Genomic DNA, 14,645 nt, shown 5'->3' with positions numbered 1-14,645 from the left:
TTATTTGACTAAAATGAGGCCAATTTGTGTTGCTGCTACACAAAAAACTGTACTGCAATTACAGTGCATAGAATAGTTTGAGTTACAGCTCGTGAAACACATCAAAATGCAATTGAATACGTTTAAAAAAACATGTGCATTAAACAAAAATACACCTTTTTTCTTCCTTTTCAGGAAGGATGTTTTTTCATCTACCAAATGGGATATCATCCACATGTTATACCTCAAATATGCTTTATCAAATAACAATGCAATTCCACTCAAAGATTGTCCTTAAACATTTCAATATTTAGATCTGTGTATTGTTGACCAGAATAGTTAATTCCTTCCTAATCGCCTTTGCTTTCTATAAAATACATTCCTTTAACCTCAAGCAACCCCTAATTATTGTAATTCAGTTGGATGCTGAATTTTCAGCTACTGGTAAGATTTAAAAAAAAGTCATGCATAGCTAGATTTACAAAGGATAAGTGATAATATACAGTAGGCAATTTGGGAGTTGCATGGTCAAAGGGTGTGATAAAGACTGCATTGTGTCCTCCTCACCAGCAGGTGGTGTTCTGTTCCAAGTTTATATGATCTTCGAGGAGAGGGAGAATGATAAATAGATAGATAGATAGATAGATAGATAGATAGATAGATAGATAGATAGATAGATAGATAGATAGATAGATAGATAGATAGATAGATAGATAGATAGATAGATAGGTATACTGTAGGTAGGTAGGTAGATCAGAACACACAGCGGGAAAGAGCAAAGTAGGAGAATGAAGGAGATAGATAACGTTTGATAACAAAGGGAAGATGGAGGGGGAGAGAGGAGGGCAGATGAAGGAGGGAGAGAAATATGGAAATGAGGAAATGAGGGAGGGAGGTTGAGAGAAAGATGAGGTAGGAAAGAGGAGGCAAGGAAGAAAGGATACATTCAAAGTGGGGAGAGAAAAGGAGGGATACACAATGACGGGATGGAAAGCCAGATGTATACAGATGAGAAAGATGGACAATGACTTCTGGCCTTTCCAACAGATAAAGATGCACGCAGGCGCACACACACACACACACACACACACACACACACACACACACACACACACACACACACACACACACACACACACACACACACACACACACACACACACACACACACACACACACACACACACACACACACACACACACACACACCTCATCAACTCTCAGTGTGTGAACACGTGTGTGTGTGTTGGAAGCTTATTTAATGCGGGCCATGGCGTGATCAAAGTTTACACTGCCAATGTTTGCCATCGATGTACGTGGTCGATAACAAACTGCATTTTCAATAGACAATGAGTCGTGGTGCTGCATGACAAACGGCACTCAGGCGACATTGAAAAGCGTCTGGGATTTGTTTCAGGAACAGAAATCTGATTAAGGGTTAAGAGTTATGAGCATCCCAGAAAGGGTAGAGAAGATGGATTATCTAAAGATAGATGCAGAATTAATGTTGATAGAGAGAACACACTCCTTGACCTTTGCTTCCTCCTAACATCCCTCAACAGGCAGAAATCCTCATCACCTATCCTCATCATTAACACCTTTTCTTACAACAGTTTCTGCAACAACTGAGTTTCCATCTTCTTTTTTAAATCAGCAGGTGGAATCAAGACAGAAAAAAAGATCCCAATGGAAATGCCACACACAAAAATAAAAGCTAAATATAGTCCCTGGAAAAGTTGGGCTACTGATCAGGTAAAGGTACACACTCTTTGTTTAAATGGTACAATTACAGACCTAGTTTTTACTTTTTAAAATGGCTGCCCGCCACCCGAAATACCCAAATATGAGGAATTAAAAGTTTCTCCTTTGTCAGACACTGTTGATACCCATGAGTCCTTTCACTTGTTCATAAAAGCTAACCAATGCATAAATAACTTCCCTACGTGGGGGTTACTTCTTGTTACATGCAGTCTTTTTAACGCAAACGTCCATCTTCACAGGAAACAATTTTGTTAGGTTAGGAAGAATTCAGGGTTCTGGTTTGAAATAACTACGAAAATGAACCAGTTACGTGAGAAATACTGTAAGTGAAATTAGAGAAGTTACGTGAGAAATAAGTCAACCTTTTAGTTCCATAACTTTGGAAGTGGCCAGCACTGATATATTATGTGACGAATCAACCAAATCTGGTCTCATGCAGGACCCAAACAGCTTCCTCTTTTATAAAATAACTTTTAGTTTGGATACACCTATTTAACCCGAGCTCCTCTCCCCTCAGGAATTTTGACAATTTTATACTTCCTGGTTAAAATGATTTTATGGGATTAACCTGAATTACAGTATATCACTTGTCCTGGGTATAGCTACAAAGTGTATGAGAACCATACTGCCTGTCTTGGTAAAAAACAAGGAGTAGTGATAACTAAGGGCGGAGGTTAGGGGTAGTGGATGGAGGTCTTTTTTTTTTAGCATTTAGCAACCAAAACATGTTTCATCCATGAGCAGCAGGAGTGATTCTCAGTATGTTGGTTTAGAGCGGCTTTTCAAATCTCCTGCATGCAGGTTGCTTTAGTGGTGATTCAATACACCCACATGCACTTCCTATCAATGGCGGGCTCAACGCATCCTCCTCTGATGCTATACACACACCGAGACCTTAGAGAACTGCACCGTGCACTTTCCTTCACCTCCATTAGATTCCCTCTTTATCTAAAATGCAGCTCGATTTCCTCATCAACGAGTCAGCCCTGGGTCCTGCTGGAGTTAGTGGAATATTTATGCTAATTATGAAACATTTATATTGTTAAATCAATAGCCTCATATTGTAGCATTGCTTTTTAGATACAAAAAAAAATGTGTGGGTGGGAATTCAATGGAGCACAAAGCACAGCAGACCTTCACTCGTCCTGTTTCTGGCCATTTCTCACTTCATCACCTGGTAGCAAAATACCCCAAATCTACAGATATAATGCTATTATCTAAGTGACACTCAAGCGGTGTGAAATTGCTATGTATCACATGCAATTTAAATGAAAGTGAAACAACAATCCCTGTCTAAAGCACCCCATTACTCTCTCTTATCAAAGCTCCAGTGTGTGGGCATATTAGCCATCAGTGAAAACACTTTGTGCCCAAAGCCTGTACTTCATTGTCTCTCCCTGTGCACTTGGGCGGAAAAACACAGATTTGACCAAAAAAATTAAAGAAGTTATTCCTAAGGCAAACATTGTTATTCTAAATCACATGTCACATGGGGACATACAACTTGAAGCTTCAAATCAACTTAAGTAAGAGGCAAGGAATTGTTTAGATTCATTTAGTCTGAGTCTGCATTTACTCTGGGGCACAGGGTGGTGATCTAATTTCAGAGAAGATTACAAAATGTATCTTAAGATTTCTATTAGAAATCATGCGATCAGATAAAGGTAAAACAACGTTTGGTATAGCTGAGGGTCTCTTATGGACCAAAAAGCTGATGAGCCATTTTCACAAAGACTTAACAAAATCAACAGTTGTTAAATCCAGGGATGGTGATATAACCAATTGTGTTCAACATTACATGAGTGGATGGTACAATATGCAGTATCCAGCCCCAGACACTTTCTACGCTGCTATGGACAATCTTATGCACTGATATGCCTTTGTGTGGATATGTATGTGTCTGTTGATTATGTATGTGTATATATATATGTATATACATAGTTGTATACATATTTTTATATATGTATATTTGTATTTTTGTGGGAAACAGTATTTCGATCTCTCAGTCTGTACACAAAAACTGACAGATTGACAATAAAGTTGACTTTGACTGACTTGATACTTGTGTCAATTGGATCAATACAAGAGATTAAGTTATAACAGAGAATAAGGGCCACAGTTATAGGATTCAAAACCAGAATGGAACATTTTTAAATCTTAAGGCTGATTGAATGGCTGCCTCAGACTTTAAAACATTTTTTTGACATCAACAAAAAATCACAGTAACTTTTTGAGTTTAAAGAAAGTGTTTTGCTACATACCCCTGCAGCTACGTGAATGAACGGCACAATCATGTTCAGCAACTGAATTGTGCTGCCACACACACAGATACACAAAACAATTGACATACTTCCTTTCATTCAGCCTGTTTTTCTCCCTGAATTCCTGGCCACATACAGTTAGTCTATAAATAGACTCAGTGTTGGATGGAAGGTGGGAAGCAGGAGGGAAGACGACAAAGGATCAGAGAATCAGTGGGAAAGGAAACAAGAGAGGAGAGGGAGCAACAACAAAAAAATGGAAAACAGAGAGGAGCTCAGAGGGGAAGCATTGAAGGAGGAGAGCAGGGGTTCGAGGAGCGATAACCGAAGAAGAGAAGAAGGAATGAGGAGGAGGAGGAGGGGAGTGTTAGCGGCCTGGGGAGAAGCGGAAGAGATTTTAAAGGTCTAAACACTCCCGAGGGAGGTCATGAGTGACACTGGAACAACAACTGCCTCTCAGTTAACCTCCTTATTCAGTTTTATTCTTATTTTCACATAACTTTCCTGATACTTTTTCTCTCTAATTGTCTTCTTCGCTGCATGTTAACACCTTCTCTCTTCTTGTATGCATCTTATGTTCATCCTTCAGCCCTTCATCAGACTACTGCACTCTGTACTTTTTTCTCGCAATCTGTGTCTCACTTATTCTCTCCTGCACTGCCAACAAGAATAATGCCCCTGTTGCTTTGACCTTCCTTTACAATAACACCTATTTTCCCCAATCCCCCCTCCCTCCCTCTTCTTCCAACTCAGAGTCACAAACAGTGGCATTACAGTGCCGTCTCGCATCGACTCTGTAAAGACAAACTGACACACAGGAGTTCACACAGAAATACGAATGAGCAACATGTGGCCCTGAAAAAATGAAATGCCGAAATGACAAGTGCACAGAAATGACTGCAATCAGCGACCAGTTATGATGAATAAAAAAGAAATGATTATAATCTTAGAATTAGAGGCTAAAAGCTTCTTTATTCCTTTCAGCAAAGTACTTCAGAAAAGAGGTATGAGAGCAGGAGTAAGAGAGAGGAGGAGAAATTAAAGGTGAGTGGGAGCTAAAAAAAACTGAAGGAAAAAGCTCTATGAGATTTGGCAAAATGGAATAGTTTGTTACACATTCAAGCTGATTGTACGCATAAACTACATATTTTTCACATTGCCAAACCTCTTCACTGCACTTGTCTCCTGCAGGAAAATATTAGTCTCTAAGGTTAATCATGCAATTTAGTCAACCAACAGGAAACATTTTTACCATTTTGCTGGTAGCCTTAATTATCATGACACATGACCCTATACCTTATAAACAAATCTATAAATGCTCAAATCCCAAGGTTCCCTAAAAGGGGTAAATTAATAATCTTTTTTCTCAAAGCAATGATAAACCTGTGAGTTGGATTTAGAAAAGTCAGAATCAATATAGATTTTTTTTATTTTAAAGTAAATTCAGATTGAAAATAGTAAAACAATGTAAATTATAGTGTCCGTCCAAGAAAAAAACATAGTGAAAACCGCCCTTGAATGATGGGATAGTAGACTAAAAGCTTTAGGAATCCAAACTACAACATATAATAAGTACCCTGTATCAAGATTGATGCAAAACAAGTGACATTTGACCTTTTTAGAGAGGTTTAGCAAAAAAAAACACTTCTGGGGTCATTTGGGTGCATTTTCCATATCTCTGGCCCCCCTCGGTTGATTTTGATGATTGACACCTCTTTTTAACCGTTAGAGCCAATAGAATCGAGGGGAAGTTCCTAAAATCCAACTAAACATTACCCATTGGTGAATGAGTGATGCATAGCCAGAATGCCCAAAACCGGAAGCTGTCATAGCAACTATATATGAAAACTCCGTTATTGAAATAAATATGAAGATGGATTATCAGTAATCATTTCAGACACATTGGATTAACCTTCAGCAGCGTTTTAATGCCATTGAACACAACCTTTGATCAGAAACAGCAAAAGGTAAGACATTTCTGCCGTGTTTGCTCCATAAAGCTACGTGGTGTGCTGTCTGTGTTTGTTTCCCCTGTCGCGAGTTCTGATCGCTCAGTGATGATACTTATATTTCTGGAATCTGTGGAATCTCAGCTTGCTAATCGATATCTTGTTTGTGCAGATACGATAAGTAATAAGGGTATTTTACCGTGAGTTCTGTGCTAAGTGCGTTAGCATTTTTTCGCTCAGGGCTAATTCAGAGCCTTTGTTATTACCCTTGTGTTTCATTTAGCAAAAAATGGTTAATATTGTCTGATAGCTGAGTTTCTTCCCGTTAAGTGGGTATGACACATTCATAGTTTGTTAAATATTAAGAAGCCCTCAGACGCTGTTTCTTGCAAGATGTTGCGTTTTGACCCCGGTACCGGGGGCATGGGGCTTAACTGGTGGCTTCTGGACGACTTCTGATTGTTTTGTGGCTTTATGATGTCATTCTTAAAGAAATGATCTACTGCAAAGCCCTTTGTTACACCCGCTGGTGATGCAACCAGTGTTTCATGTTCCATTTATCCTTTCTCTGTGGACAAAAGGCGAAAAGTGGAGAACATTAAAGACAGTGAATCGAGAGCAGCCAGAATACAAAGGGGTTTTATAACAGAAATTGCTTAATGATCTGAATCATTGATGGTAAATGTCAGGATTTTAGTATTAGTCCCTGGCTGAAGCTGCGTTAATCGACCGACAGGCAAAGTTTTCGAGGCTGATTGGAGATTCTTTGTGTAACTGCACATAAGTATGTGCAAGAGAGGGTTTAATTTCCCTTCCAATGCTTGAAGGGCAGTTTTAAAACAACGGAAAACGAGGGCGAAGCAAGGATGAGGATCAGAAATGATGTGCTGGACGCATTGGATGATAACTTGGCTGACGAGAACAAGTGGGACAGCGGGAAAATCATAAATAATTTCAAGAGGCTTCATCATTGTGCACTCAGTGATATTAGCCTTCTGAGACTAGACAAGAGCCATCCAACCCACATATTTTTGGTACGTGACGTTTTCACACTGCAGAGGAACAAAAACACGCACAAACGCATGTGTGTCAGTAAAAGGGAGGCAGGTCTGATGGGATCTTTAAATGCTCTTTAAATGTATATCCTTTGCAGAGTGCAGCTCTTACACACACACATAAGCTCAAGCACAGCGTGACCTTTTTCAAATAAATCTGCTATCAGTGCTCTCTCTGTTTGTGTGACAGATATCTTTGGATATGGAACACTTCACAACCTTATCTGCAGCTTCCCTTTTCATTTTCTGACAGCTCTGTGTGTGAGCCCTTTCTCCCCATATGTCTCTACCCACTTAACAGATTAAAACACACACAAATGTACACAAACACACACACTTAATACACATTCTGCTGCTTGGTTTTCCGGAGTAGCATTGAGGGTAGAGGGGGGGTTGGGGAGTTAAAATGGCATTGCTCTCTAAATGATCCAGAGCAAATGAGTTTATCTCAGAGACAGCCAGCCCCCAAACCATTCGGGATCAAACTAGGTCACACTCAGAGAGAGAAAGAGGGACAGACTGGAGGAGAAAGGAGGGAGGAAAAACAAATGAGGAAGGAAAAAGACATGGAGAAGAAGAATAAGCAGAGAAAAAAAAGAGTTGAAGAGCGCCCCACGGTGAATTTGTCTCCTCTCTTCAATCCTCTCTAGGCCCCCTCTTGCCTCTTCTCTCTTTTCTCTGTACCATCACAGTGGAGCTGACATTTGGAGTTGTCCCCTTGCTTAAAAGAGCTGTCGCCTACCTAGTCAAATTACATCAAATCACTTGGAGGAGGGGCGCAAAGCAAGGAGCTTCAAAGGAGGTTTATACGGGACCAAGAACTGAGGAGGTTGAGAATCTGCTGTTTAAACACACAACAGAGTGAATTATTCCTTTGTGGTGTCTCTACAGTACTGTAAAGGGATTAGGCGACAGTGTGGGCACAGTGCTGTACCAGAACGCTGCTGTACTTGTACAAGGCGTAACATATTTAAAGAGTCTCAAGAGATACATCTTAATAGTGGTCCAAAAATAAAGTTTTATTTTATTTACATTTTGCCAAAAGCCAAGGGGCCCACCACGTATCCCTGTGGTACTACCTTGTCCGGGGTTTGCTGTGTGCCAATAAGCCTGTCATGTACAGTAGCATGTTGTTTTTACATTTGTTGAACCACACATTTATCTGTACTTACAATTTAGATATTCATCATAGATTTTATACTAGCGAAAATTGTAATTACATATATTCACAATAACATTCTCACCAGATGAAATTGTATTTTAAGATATCTACAACTTTGATTGTACTAGTCAAAACTACATTTAAAAGTACGAGTGGCTCTTTTAACATTTAATAACTATACCAGATAGATTTTGCAGATATCTTTATTTAAATTGTTCGTGGTCAAAAATGCTTTTTAGATATCCGCTTTAACTTTCTTGTTTCTTCATGTCATTTTTTCCAAATATATTTTATTGGGGGCTTTCAATTTTAGATGTAACATTATAAAACGTTTTTCTTACGATGAACAACTCACATTAAACTTAACTACACTCTTATTTTTTGCTATTGATAATTTTTATTTTATTTTAGATATACATTATATTAGAGTCGACAATTCAAAACTGTTATATGGTAATTTAATTAATTATTCAGACAGACAGTACAGGAAAAACATATTTTTAAATTTCGAATTGAAATACCAAAAAGAATATGTACTCTATGTACTATGAACATAAATATTGACATATGTCTCCTATAAAGCATCTTGCAATACCTACTTTCTAAGCTCTGAATGTTCTGAACCAGCAGTGGCAGGTTTGGTCAAAAAAAGCTGCATGTATTTAAAAGTAATGAAAAATTGATTTAGAATTTCACTCTCAGCAGTTGAAAGATGCATTGTTATTATTACCAGCCATCCTGCTCAGGTATTGCAGGATTTAGCTATTATGATTATGAAAATATGACTTAAAGAATTTCTTAGTTGAACCAATTATCTTTTAATTAAGCTATAGCTTTACTTACCATTCGTACTCTTTCTTTGAAACGTCTGAAGCAAAAGTCAGATTTGTTGATATCAAAAATATTGCAGACTTGAAATGAACTGTTACTGTTGATATGTATTCTCTTTGGCCAAGTTTTTTTTCCATTGCAAGTTGATAACAAAGAGATCAGACCCGAGTCACACTGAATATCTGACTGTGTGTGCCAACTGCAGATTCATCCTCTCCTCTTTAGCTTTTGACTCTGGCAGGTATGACAAAGAGCTCCGGAGTCAATTTGGCACTCAATAGCAGCTGGCTGAGCAGCACACTTTCGAGGTTAAGCTGCTGGGGTATTACCCGCACGAAAATATGAAAATGCAAAAGTGGGTTGTAATAATTGAAGGACTCGGGGTGCGTTCAATATCAACTGACGCCATGAAAGTTGGAATGTCCGCGAGAGTAGAGGAAATATCGGTTATAAGAAGCGCTCCACGGGTTATTTCGAGCGTTAGGAATATATTCAAGAGCTATTTTGCCCAGGTCTGCAGCCAAGGGAGCACTTTTAATATTCAACCTACTTCACTGCACACACACACGCACACACACACCACATGTCACATCAAGCCACTTCAAACATACTTCACGCTACAACTTCAGGTCCCACAGGCCCAAATCGGGGTCATGTTCTCCTGACAGCCAATCATCACACCCTGAGTGAGAACCCGTGTGTGTGTGTGTATGTGTGTGGGTGACACTCCCTATCACTGGGACTCAGACCATGTTTATATGCATCTGTGTGTGTGTGTGTGTGTGTGTGTGTGTGTGTGTGTGTGTGTGCGCGCGCATGTGTGTGTGCGCGCGTGTTGTGTGTGCAAGTGAGAGGAAAATAAGCAGTACAGCCAATCATCGACAGCCAATCATTCAGAAAGCTATTTGGACACCTGGGTGCCCCGGCAATGCCATAGCAACAGCAGCTGTCTGTTACCAGGTAACTGTGCATAAGCAATGAGGTCTGGGGTGCAGGTGAGAGCAGAGAGGCATTGTGGGAGAAGCAGGGGTCATGAGGGGGGCATAAACACAGGAGAGGGTGGAAGGTCAAACATGCAGACAGGTGCCGTGTGGGGCTCTGAAGATTGAAACTAGTTGACGTATACGCTTCCTGTTTCCCCTGATTATAATCAATCTGAGGCTTCTGTTTTAAGGAATGACCTAACCACTTTTTGTAATAAAGTAAATGGAGAGCATAATTTACCTACATTTGATTGATTTTGCTAACTTATAATTGAACTTATGAGGCTATATACCTCACACGAGTGGGCCAGCCCTTCGTATATTTTTCTGTATGTGGTCCACTGTGAAAAAAGTTTGGACACCCCTGGCATATGGCATACACACTTACTGACTTACACCCTTTTAGATGGTCTGTCGCATTTAAAATGTCTGGGGACTGCCTCCTTATGTCAACTGTATAAGGGACAAATCGCAGGTTGCTAGCCATTTGCTGTCCGTTCTGCTGCACTGCCAGGCTCGCCTCAATTTCACAGATGATGCCAATTTTTTGATTAGCTGGTAGTTAAACTCTGCCGTCTACTTAAAAGTAGCACTTCAGAAACCAAAGGGTGACACCATGGAGACTATATCCCTATTTTATAGAGTCTATGGTCATGACATACGGCTGAACAACACTTTAATCACCTTAAGAGACATAATGATATTGATTTTATCATTTGTATCTATTGCATCATTCACTTATCTAATGATTAAAGGGCAAGCAGTGTTAAAATGGTGGCTGGTATAACACAGAGATGCAAGACATTATAAAAACACCAAAGGCATTATTTGTGCCGTCTTTTGGAACTAATTCAAAGCTAAATTAAGAAATTGCTCATTATAGGAGGGGGCATTTGGATAATGTGTTCCTAAAGTTTGTGATACACTATATCAGTGTTAATTTCTCCTTTTACTGTGTTGAACGAGTGGTGTGTGTGTGTGACAGAAGCATTTGTCTGTTCTTTTGTTGTTGTGTAACAAAGGCCTGTGTGCGTTTGTCTGTGTCTTTCAGCTGCCCTTCCTTGTGAATGATTGTGTTTGAATGATGGTTCACACTTCAGTGTGTGTTTTTTACTGTGTATTTGTGTCCTTTCTGTCTCTGTGATTAAAGTTTGTGTGTTTCTGTTTGTGTGTCATAGTTCATGTCAGTGTGTGTGTGTTAAATACACTTCCTGTGACACTGTTCTCTGCTCGCGGGGAACCGTATGCTTGCTGCCATCTACTGCCACACCGAATCACTCACACAATCCCACACACAAATACGCAAACAGACACACATACCTCGTGGCACTCCTGTCCTTGGGACCCTATCGGTCATCTGTGCCCTCACTGAGAACACACACACACCCATATTTAATTCCTCCTTATAATTCTAATACAGAGAGAAACACATCCTGCTTGAAACCTCTGTTAGATGCTTAAAACCAATGAGGTATGATCAACTATTTTGAACAGAAACAGGTTATTAACATTGGGTTTGGGATGCATTTTAGCTCAGGCCTAAATAACAGTAATGGTGGTTAAACCTAAATAAGTGTAAAGTGAAGCCAACAAATGTTCCTGCTTCCTGTTCACAAAGGCAGTGAAGGTTGAATATGTGTTGTTGCCGGGCCATGTAGCGGTTACAAGAAACATATCTGAAAAAACAGAACATGAAATGACTCTAAGTGGTTGAGTTTACATTATTTGTAATCACGTGGCCGACCGCACAGAGGAAGCAAGATGTCCATATTTTGTCCCAAATGAGAGAAACACAGCCTTGGTATCTTACTGATAAAGTATAATGCATAACATTATTGTTTTTAAATAGATTACAAAATCCACTAAAATCACAAAGAATCAGTGCATACGGTATTGTAAAACTTAAGATAACAATGGCAACAACACTTTCTGCCATGTTACCAGTTAACTCCCACTGGGGTTGGGTCACTATTGTTTAGACACAAGCAGATTACTTGAAGCCTGACAAGATGGATTTTGGTGGGATCTTTGTGATATCACAACAATCCAAAATCAATGCCAAATAACTGCAAGGTGTAAGGTTCGATTCCTGCTTAAAGACCTTGTTTGAATTATTTTTCCAATAGAAGCAAAAATGCCAGTCTTCAAAAGAACTGACTACAGACACTTTACCTGCATGTTTTAATGTGTTACTTATTAGAAAGCTTTAGTTCCTTTTCAGATTAAGATTTCACCTACAAAACATATGGGACTCAAAATATGAATCGGTGCATTACTGTTCAACTCAAAATGAAGGAAACTAAGCTTAAACGTACAAAGAGCCTACAGTAAAAATGGACACAACATCACAACATTTAGTAGAAATATTGAATAAAAACAATGAATGACTTGTATTTAAGTAAATAATTGAAATACCCTGTTTACTACTTCCTGCTTGTTGCATTGGTTATACACACATGTTGGCCTTCTGCTTTAGTGGCCATGGTAGAGCACCAGTACACTATTAAACACATCTATAATATATATGTGGGCATTTTTTAAATGGCTGTCGATGTTTCCTGCAACGTGAAGTCGTATCAAACTCATCACTTAGTTCTGTATATCCGGACACAGCACAGAATATTATTGCTTTCATTAAACCAGCCACATGTCTGTCTTGGTACTGATAATAGATTTGCTGAGTGTGTAATGTCACTATGTTGGCATTTAAAACTCCCTTGTGAGATGACACTTAGCGTAAGTCTTTACTGCGTGCTTCAGCATCCCGAGCGTGTTTGTATATGACAGGTATTTACGTCCTTAAACGACATCCTACCACTGCTGCATGGCTTTGCTGTGCATTTTCCTGCAAGTGATTTGTTGCAGCCCCAACAGCTAGCAATGAACTGTTTGACCTCAGACAATATTCTCCCTTGACACACACACACACACACACACACACACACACACACACACACACACACACACACACACACACACACACACACACACACACACACACACACACACACACACACACACACACACACACACACACACACACACACACACACACACACACACACACACACACACACACACACACACACACACACACACACACACACACACACACACGCTGCAGGGTAAACAGCTGATTTTCCTCTTCTCTGGCTTTCAGCACCAAAGCAACCATTTTCTCATTCAGTACACTTCCTACACACTCATCCATCACTTTGCACCTCTGTTAAAGTCTCCTCATCCACATTATTTTTCTTCCCACCATCTCCTCCTCCACCACACCTCCTTTCCCTCCTCTTTTCTTTCTTGTTTTTATCTCTTGTCGTCCATTTCTCTGCCACATTCTCCCTCCCTTCCTCCTTCCTTCTCTAAGTGATCTGCCTTTTTCTCCAACCTGTCCCCTCGACTCAATCACCACCTATCTCCAACCTTCTCTAACATTTCCAGTGTGGATGAAGACATTATGTATTAAAGTAATGGAAGACCATTACTCAGATAGATTATTATGCAGGCCGTGCATTGTTGTCCTGATGAATGGCTCAGGTGTCAGCTTAATAATTGGCTTTGGATGTTGTGAAATGTCATCTGTGAAACATCCGTCCATCACTTACTCTCAGGAATGTCTCTAATTGCTGCCTTTCTGCTGCACCTGATGTGTTTATAGACTATTACTGTTTGTTATTGCCAGGCACATTTATTTGTTTTGCCCGTTTCATAAAAGCATGAATTATCGCCGCCATTAGCTGACATTAAGGAACAATAACTACATGAATACCACAAATCTTCTTGAAAGCGTTTTAGTTCCAAGTGAAAGTGTTTCTTAATTTATGGCTTGCACGGAAAAGTGCTCGTCTGCTGAATGGAAAACATGCAAAAATGCACTATAGCTGGAAAGCTGGAAAAGAAGACTAGCGAAATTGAGAAGAAAATAAAGAGGAAAGAGTTGTCAAAGTAAAAAGAGATTACCAAACAGGGATCAGGACACAAGCCAGAGGGAGAGAAAAGTCTTCAGTACTTTACTAAAGAAAGTAAAGTATTAAGTGCAAGCGTTTGAAGAAGAAAGGGAATAGAAAAAAGAAAAACAAGTGAGAAAGAGGGAAAGAGAAGAAAATAAAGAAGAGAGGGTAGCAGAGGGAGATGGGCTCTTCCTGGAGAGCTCTTAAGCTCTTATTGTGTACTGATGAGCGATAGTGTTTGCAGGGTTAACAACCCGAAGCCCTGGGATGAAGGGAATACACAACATAAGTACACACACAGACCTTAAGAGACAGGGAACAGGGCAGAGTGATTGGACACACACACAAGAGAGGGATGAGGGCAGCAGAGAGGGCTACGACCCAAGAGGATACCACTGAAGACTAATGGGGAGAGAGAAGTGTGTTGTGGGCAAATGGGAGAGAAAGCAGGAGAAAGAAGAAGTTAAGAGACAGTAAAAGAAAGAAAACTTGACCAGGAAGTTTGCAGGAGAGTTACCCAGAAAACAAAGATTAACAGCCTTGTCACACCAAAATGAGTTCATTTGAAAGGAAGGGGAGAGCCTTTCCAACTGTTACACATTGTATCACTCAAATCACATCAGCAGTACTAAACACTCCTAAAGTATCAACTGGATTTATTCGCTCTGCAGGTTTTGGTGGCTGGAAAACTGCCTTTAGCGTGTGCTC

General features: G+C 39.8%; 1 protein-coding gene across 1 annotated transcript in view; it reads right to left on the bottom strand.

Annotated features, from left to right (window-relative positions):
• pvrl2l (PVR cell adhesion molecule related 2 like) overlaps positions 1-14,645 on the bottom strand; it is a 299,167-nt gene that overhangs the window by 10,489 nt on the left and 274,033 nt on the right. The gene's annotated exons all lie outside the window — the stretch shown is intronic.

Source organism: Trematomus bernacchii, unplaced genomic scaffold (assembly GCF_902827165.1).
Source record: "Trematomus bernacchii unplaced genomic scaffold, fTreBer1.1, whole genome shotgun sequence".
In the NCBI taxonomy this organism is placed as follows: Eukaryota; Metazoa; Chordata; class Actinopteri; order Perciformes; family Nototheniidae; genus Trematomus; species Trematomus bernacchii.
This window is presented reverse-complemented; position numbering and strand designations above follow the sequence as displayed.